Below are 7,504 nucleotides of genomic sequence, written 5' to 3'. Positions count from 1 at the left end.
TGACAGGTAAGTAATTTTCACCACACACACACACACACACACACACACACACACACACACTATTTATGCTGCAAAGTGTTTCAGCTTCTACCTTCTTCAGCTTCTCCGATAAAAATAAATTGATGCTTCCCTCCTGTCTAGAGAAAACCTCCATCCAAGGGAGGTGGCAACTAACAAAGAAGCTCTGTGGTGCAGGCTGCCCTGTCATTAGTATTGAAGCAAAATTCAGCTACCAGCCCAGTACATGGAATGAGACTGGCACCATCTTATCCTTTGCCTCATAGTCAGCCCTGTATGGGCCATTAGGCTGCTTGTGTTAAGCCAAGAGGAAGGGAACAAAGTTTATGCTCTCCTCTCCTGAGTTGGAGCAAAGCTGGCAGTGTAACTTTGCACACACTTCTAAGAACACCAGGAGAGTGCCCGGCAAGGGGGCTCATCCTTCATTGAGTTCCAACTAACTCAGTCTAAGGAAGCAGGCCAGAATTAGCAGCCATAAAAGCCCAGACGAGCCCCAGCTGGCTCCTCTGGTCACCTGATCCCACTGCAGAACATACTCTGGCAATCTAGAGCGATGGCCCTGCAGTGTGACAGGGACCAGGCCATCAGTTCCCTCTGCTTGCAGTCTGCCACTGCCTTGCCCACAAGACTTGATGCTGCTTGGGTTTTTCTGTCGCAGCCACCATTCTATTGCTCCAGCCTCTTACAGTGACCCCTGCTGGAACAGGCTACAAGGGCTATCTAGTAAAACATTTTTAGCAGTCTCTACCACAGGCATAGGCAAACTCGGCCCTCCAGCTGTTTTGGGACTACAACTCCCATCATCCCTAGCTAACAGGACCAGTGGCTAGGGATGATGGGCGTTGCACTCCCAAAACATCTGGAGGGCCAAGTTTGCCTATGCCTGCTCTACCAGTTACTTTCCTGAGGGAAACTCGCAGGAGGATTTTGCACCAGCAGTCAAGTAATTTATTTTGGGCAATCCGATTATGTAAAGTTTATTACTGCTGTTTGAGATCAACTTAGCAACAGACACACTCAAGAAAAGTATTTTACCTCTGCAAGAGCACATTTTCACTTTCTAAGGTGATTGGTGTAAATACCTTAACCATGCACCAAACACATTTTATCCATGGCTCAAATACTCCCAGAAGCACAGCTGTTGCAACCTGATGCAATTCAGGAGTGTTGTTGTTGTTGTGTGTGTGTAGCTGTATTTTTTCCTGCAATGTTTAAAAGCTGGAGCTAGGTGGCAGCACTTTCTCTGTGTTTCCTGCTGTAACCGTAGGGAAGTAGCAAAGAATCCCCACCACCACCCTGCTTTAAAAGTAAAGGTTCCTGAAATTATGGAGCACCATCACAATTAGATAATTTTAGATTCTGGACTTATTGGGCTCGTGAATGGCATTGAATATTGCTTCACTTACTTAGGGAAGGGCTATAGCTTTGCATGTTAACTGTCAATGGCGTTTCCAGGTAAGGTTCTGAATGCTTGCTGTCGGAAGGCTGGAGAGCTGCTGCCAGTTAGGTGAGCTACAAGACCAATGGCCTTATCTGAGTCAGTGTAAGTTCCAGAACATGTGTTCAGTTATAGCGCATTGATATACTCTGCCTGCAGAAGGTCTCATGTTCACCCTCCAGTATCTGCAGTATGTTGCCCAGCATGGCTACACTGGAGTAGATAATACAGCTGTGCGAATTGGAGCTGATGGACACTGTAGTCCCAAACACCAGGTGTAATGGTTCTAGGGGTTGCTCGTGCGTAAGCCGGTGCAAACACCTGGCTGGGTTGCCTGAGTGAACCTTTCCTGTCCGGGCAGCCACTCACCCGTGGCTGTCTCAATCGCTGGCAGAATCCGTCAGTGGGCGTTTCTTAAACTTCTTCCAGCAAAGAAGCTCTTTGACGCCTAGTCTCCTCCTACTCTCTCTGTGCGAAAGCCTTCTGCGCAAGGAGGGCGTAGGCAGCAGAGGACCTCTACTCTCCTCGCTGGTCCCCGGCAAGGAGTCATGGGACCACCTCGCCGCTTCCCCCATCTGCCCCCCTTCTCCACTGGTGCTACGCTGATTCTCTTCCCCAGAGGATGGGCTGCCTCTCCCACTCCCGGGACGTTCTCCGGAATCCATCTGGATTTTGCTCTCTCCCTCCAGCACTGATGGCAGTTCCCTGACACCAGGTTTAAGGAAAGCTGTGTAGCGTGACTTAGTATAAGAACATTCCTGAGGAAGGCTGGGCAGTTGTGGAGGGTGATGCCTCTAACCTCCTTACCAGCCCCTGGTCTCCTCTTCCCAAAAGGGTTATTACCAATTCATGGCCAAACAATTCTCAGTATTTGCCTTTATATCTTGCCAGGGCTGCTTTGCAGTTGCTAAAAAATGTAATTTCCTCTCTGCATTGGATCACCTCCATGCCTCAGTGACTATATTTGTTGTTGTCAACAATGTGCCGTCACAAGAGTACTTGGAAAGTGGCCGGCTTAGCTCTCAGTGGTCCTCATTCATCCTATGAGAGCCAGTGTGGTGTAGTGGTTAAGAGCGGTAGTCACTTAATCTGGGGAACCAGGTTCGCGTCTCCGCTCCTCCACATGCAGCTGCTGGGTGACCTTGGGCCAGTCACACTTCTCTGAAGTCTCTCAGCCCCACTCACCTCACAGAGTGTTTGTTGTGGGGGAGGAAGGGAAAGGAGATTATGAGCCGCTTTGAGACTCCTTAAAGGGAGTGAAAGGCGGGATATCAAATCCAAACTCTATGGACAAAGCATGTGAGTTGCAATCCAGGACACAGTTGTGAGGGGGGCAAACCTGCCACACGTGGCAAGCATGAAGCCCACTGCAGCTCCCCCCCCCAGCCTTAGCCTCAAATCCCCAAGGGTGCATCTCTTCACTTTCTCCCAGAGAACATTACTGACTCGTAAAATGTATGCTCTGTCATTCTGCTGTAGTCACAGCACTCTGGGAAGCTTCAATTTAAAAACTATTAACAGAATAGATCGTAAAACATTTACAAATGCAATAAAATGAGAGGCAGTTATAGCCGATAAAAACAGTTCTAAAAAAAACCACCCCAACAACTAAGGGGAATCATGTTACTAAGAAAACAAAAAACCTTCAGTCTGGTAGGTCAAAAGTGGGCCAGAGTAAGACATCAGAAAACCAGTAAACTGGGGGGGGGGGGGGGAGAGAAAACCTGTGAGGTATGGACTTTGATTGTTCTATTTGCAGAAAAAGGTATTAGCCAGGATAGATAGATAGATAGATAGATAGATAGATAGATAGATAGATAGATGATACCCAGAGAGGCAGGCAGGCAGCTATACTGTACCAGTCATCTCGTCCAGCCTCGCTTGCACAATCTGCAGTGCAGGATGCAACACTGGCAGCCCTGACAGGTGCCCATCCAACTTCTGCTTAATTCTCTCCCAGAGAAGAAGAGCTGACCAACCCACCAAGGTAGACTGCTCTACTGTTAAAACAGTTGATCCTGTTAGGATGCTTCTCCTAATACTTAGCCAAGATCTTCCCTGCAATTTCATCTGTTGGTCTGTGTTTTGCTTCTGTGTGGCAGCCCTAAAGATATTCAAAGACCACTCATGCCTCCCCTTGACCTTTGCTTCTCTGAGCTAAACATGCCTGGCTCTTTCAAATAATTTGTTATAGGACTTGGTTTCCAGACCCCTAAGATAGTTGGAAATGAGATTGGGAGAGAGATATTAACAGCTATTTCCACCTCAGTCCATAGCATGGGTTGCTCTAATGCAAATCGTCTAGCTAATGTTCTATCCCAGTTCCTGCTGTTCGTGGGTTCTGTTCCCAGAGGAGTCCACTTAACCATTTCCCCACCTCTGTAGGTAAATATACTGAGTACCTTTTCCACTGCAGCGTTATGACATGCTTTGCCTGATTTTAAAGTGCTTTTGAGAAAGTCTGATGAAAGGGAGGTCTGCAGAGTGCATAATCAAGCCCAGACGGCAAAACAGAAGCATTTCAGAAATTCATGACTCCCCGGTGCTCAGATAAACAGCATCAAAATGAGCCAAAGCAATGTTAAGTAATCTTGGCTCTGGCCAATTTACACGACTGTCTTGACATTCTCACATGCAGGGGAGGTATATAAAATGAAAAACAATTGGATTGGGCCAGCATCCAATTTCCCACAGGGGACAACCTGTGAAGCCCACAAGCAAGACGTGCACACCTGTTGTCCTTTCTCATTGTGGTTGCCCAGCAACTGCTTTGAGAGACTCAAGCTCAACCTGTAACAAAATATTGCACTATGGAGTGTTTCGGTTCAGCCAGCCATGCCCCCCTCTAAGACACTCCATTCCCTCTCTCCTGTCGGGTCATCCTCTCAAATAGCCAGACAACATTCCACAATCACTTAATTAGCTGAGACTGCACTGGGCTCTGCGCTTCTGCAGAACTTGGAGTTTTCCTTCGGCTGCTGATACATAGCTGTCAAGTGTCCCTTATTTGAAGGGACAGTCCCTTATTCCAGCGCCATGTTCCGCTGCTGTCCCTTATTGATGGATGTCCCTTAAATGTCCCTTAAATGATGTCCCTTAAATTTCAAAGGAAGCAGCTCCTCTCCCTCCCCCCCTGCCGGCCAGGGAGGAGGGAGGCTCCAACTGTGTTGCTTGGCTGTGTTGCTCACTCAATAAGAAGTCTAAGAACGACTGGGGGGTGGAGCTTGCATGCCTTGTGTGTGGCTAGTTAATGCAAGCTGAGGGGTTTTTTGAATGCTGGACGCCATTTTGTTGTACGTGCTGCTGCAAACTTTGCAGTGCAAAGCCAGGCCGAGGAGCCATCTTAAGTTGAGGCTGGATAGGCCTTGTGGTGCATGTGATTCAGATTCTATTCAGTTGAACCTCTGGTTACAAAGTTGGTTGGACAGTGTTCTCGAAGCTACCAGCATGAGTTTGACCAGACTGCAGGAGGACAGGGAGACTGGAGTGCCTGGAACAGGTGAGGCTGCAGGTCCCTTATTTTGGCTGCTGGTCCCTTATTTTCAAGGCTGCTGGTCCCTTATTTTCAAATCTGTAAGTTGACAGCTATGTGCTGATATGTCCTGTGCATGGATGGTACTGTTTTGGCTACATAAGTCATGACACTCTGCTCCAAACACTGAAAACATAGAGGGAATGGCACAGCCTCTGAACGCTGTGGTTGCATATGGCTCTTGTGGAAAGCATCCATGGAGAGACCCAGCCTTCTTCAGAAGTTTGTCTGGTTTCCTGTTTTGAAGCCGTCTAAGTCAGCATATCATAAATGCAAGCTGTGTTCTGCGGGGAAAGTACTTTCTTTAATGGGGGGGGGGGCAATAGTTTTGCCAAATAAGTGTTCCTAATCAAAACTGCATAGAAAAATGTGTATATTAGGAACGAATTGCCATAAGATGCTGAAGAATTTTCCTGAGGACTTTTTGTTATCAGTGCAAGCTTATGTAGAAATGTGGAGAAGTGAATTGTAAAAGTGGAAAAATGTGAAACTAATAGAAACTGAAATTGATAGATTCAGCTTTCCCTACCTTGGTCACTCTTGGCTTTTTCCAGTCAGATCAGCCATCCACCTTATTTGACATTTACATATTGCTTCACTGACAGCTCCCTTATTATCTCCACTTTTCAACACCTAATGAAGCAATCTCCTTTGCTTCTTTAGGCAGGACATAATGACATAAAGCTGAAAGAGCAGCAAAATGTGTCAGAAGCCGGAACGCTTTCTTCAGAGAGCAGTACATTTTAAGACTCTATTCTTGCTCCTGATGAAAGCAGAAAATTGCAGCCTCTGTGTAACTTAAGGCTGCAATTCTATACCAGCTTAACTAGGAGGAAGCCTCACTGAACTTACTTCTTCTGAGTACACATGTGGCCATCTACAGGCTGTCAGTATTTTGCCAGAGAGATTCAGGTGCATCTCAGAACTTTAGGTTTATGCAATTAAAGTGGATTTGGGTGTTCTAGTCCAACTCCCTGCAATGCAGGAATCTGCAGGATATATACTTGAATTGTAAAAAAAAAGCCTCTTGTTTGCCTGAATGACTCTCCTTCATTGAAGGTTTTTAAACAGAAGTTGGATGGCTATCTGTTGGGGGACATATGCTTTGAAATACTGTTGTAAGCTTCAGGAGCACACAGAACTATTGGGCAGAACAGCAGCCTGAGTGGTCAGGACCCACCGGAAGGGAGTGAGGTTTTTGTCTTGTAAGACATTATTTATCTGAAAAGGGATTGATAGATGTATTAAATTATAAAATTACTGGCCATTACAGAGTGGACTGGAATGGGAATGGCTAAATAAAAATGTATTTGAATTAATGTTAATTCTCTCCATGGCTGTGAAACCTCCTTCCCTCTTCCTTACTGAAGAGTTCTGCGTAGCAGGAAAGCTTATGTACCTGTTAACAAAAGTTAGTCAAATAAAAAGTATATTTTGACCTAAAAAAATAAAATACTGCTGTAAATCTGTCTTGATTTTATAGTTTTATCTTATTGTAAACTGCTTTAAGGGCTTTTCTTTTCTCTTTTTTTTACAACCAAATGGTGTATAAATGAATGAAATAAAATTATTTACTTGTGATTCCTGTTTTGCAGGGGGTTGGACTAGATGACCCTTTGGAGCCCGACCAACTCTACAATTCTATGTTTCTGTGAGCCTCATTGGGTGTGCAGCAGGTCCAGGGAAGGGCATGTCCTAGGGAGAAGGCGTGGTTTAGACCTGAGGGGCCAGGCAGGTAGGATACCAGAAGGTTTCTATTGGAGAAGATGGCCCTCAGATTTCAAAAGATTCCCTGGTCTGGATTTCTTCAGGTCCCTGGGCAGCCTGCATTTCTTGTATAGAATATTGACACACACAAAGAAACACACCTCCTTTGTGTACATGTTCTTTAATACTGCACAGAAAGTTGAATGCCTAGCGAGCCAGCAGAAGGACTGAAATATCTGTCAATTCTGATTTCTCTCAGTTTCTCACTTTTCTAAGAATACATTTAGTTCTCCACCATTCCATATCAGTTTGCATGAAATAATTTAAAAAGTCCTCATGAAAATTCACCAGCATTTTAGTGCAAATTTCTCCCAATATACACATTTTCCAATGCAAATTTGCCACATATGCACACATTTGCAAAGCAATTTCCCTAAGATGATTCACATTTGCATGCTGATATATGCATTTTTATGCACACTTAGCCCTAGTATACATTTTTATATACATGGCTAGAGAACTGCATTGCAATGTTCAGAGAAATGCAAATTTCAAAGAACAGCTGTGTTTAGGTTTGCGTATGGCTCTGGAAAATGCAAAAAGCTTCACCTTTAAATTGAACTTCTGCCCCACCCCTAGAACATGTTTTTAATTTGCACTGTAGACTTTGGGAAACTGGGGAAAAGGCAATAATTTTGATTACCCTCATAGAAACACTCACTATACCAGCACTTCATCTGCTTAGCTGTCAGCCCTCTCCCCTCCCTCTGACTACAAAGCAAAGGGAGGAGGAGCTAGAAAGGGCTCAG

This window comes from Podarcis pityusensis (genome assembly GCF_964106645.2).
Source record: "Podarcis pityusensis genome assembly, chromosome: 8".
NCBI lineage: Eukaryota > Metazoa > Chordata > Lepidosauria > Squamata > Lacertidae > Podarcis > Podarcis pityusensis.
Note: the sequence above shows the minus strand (reverse complement) of the source record.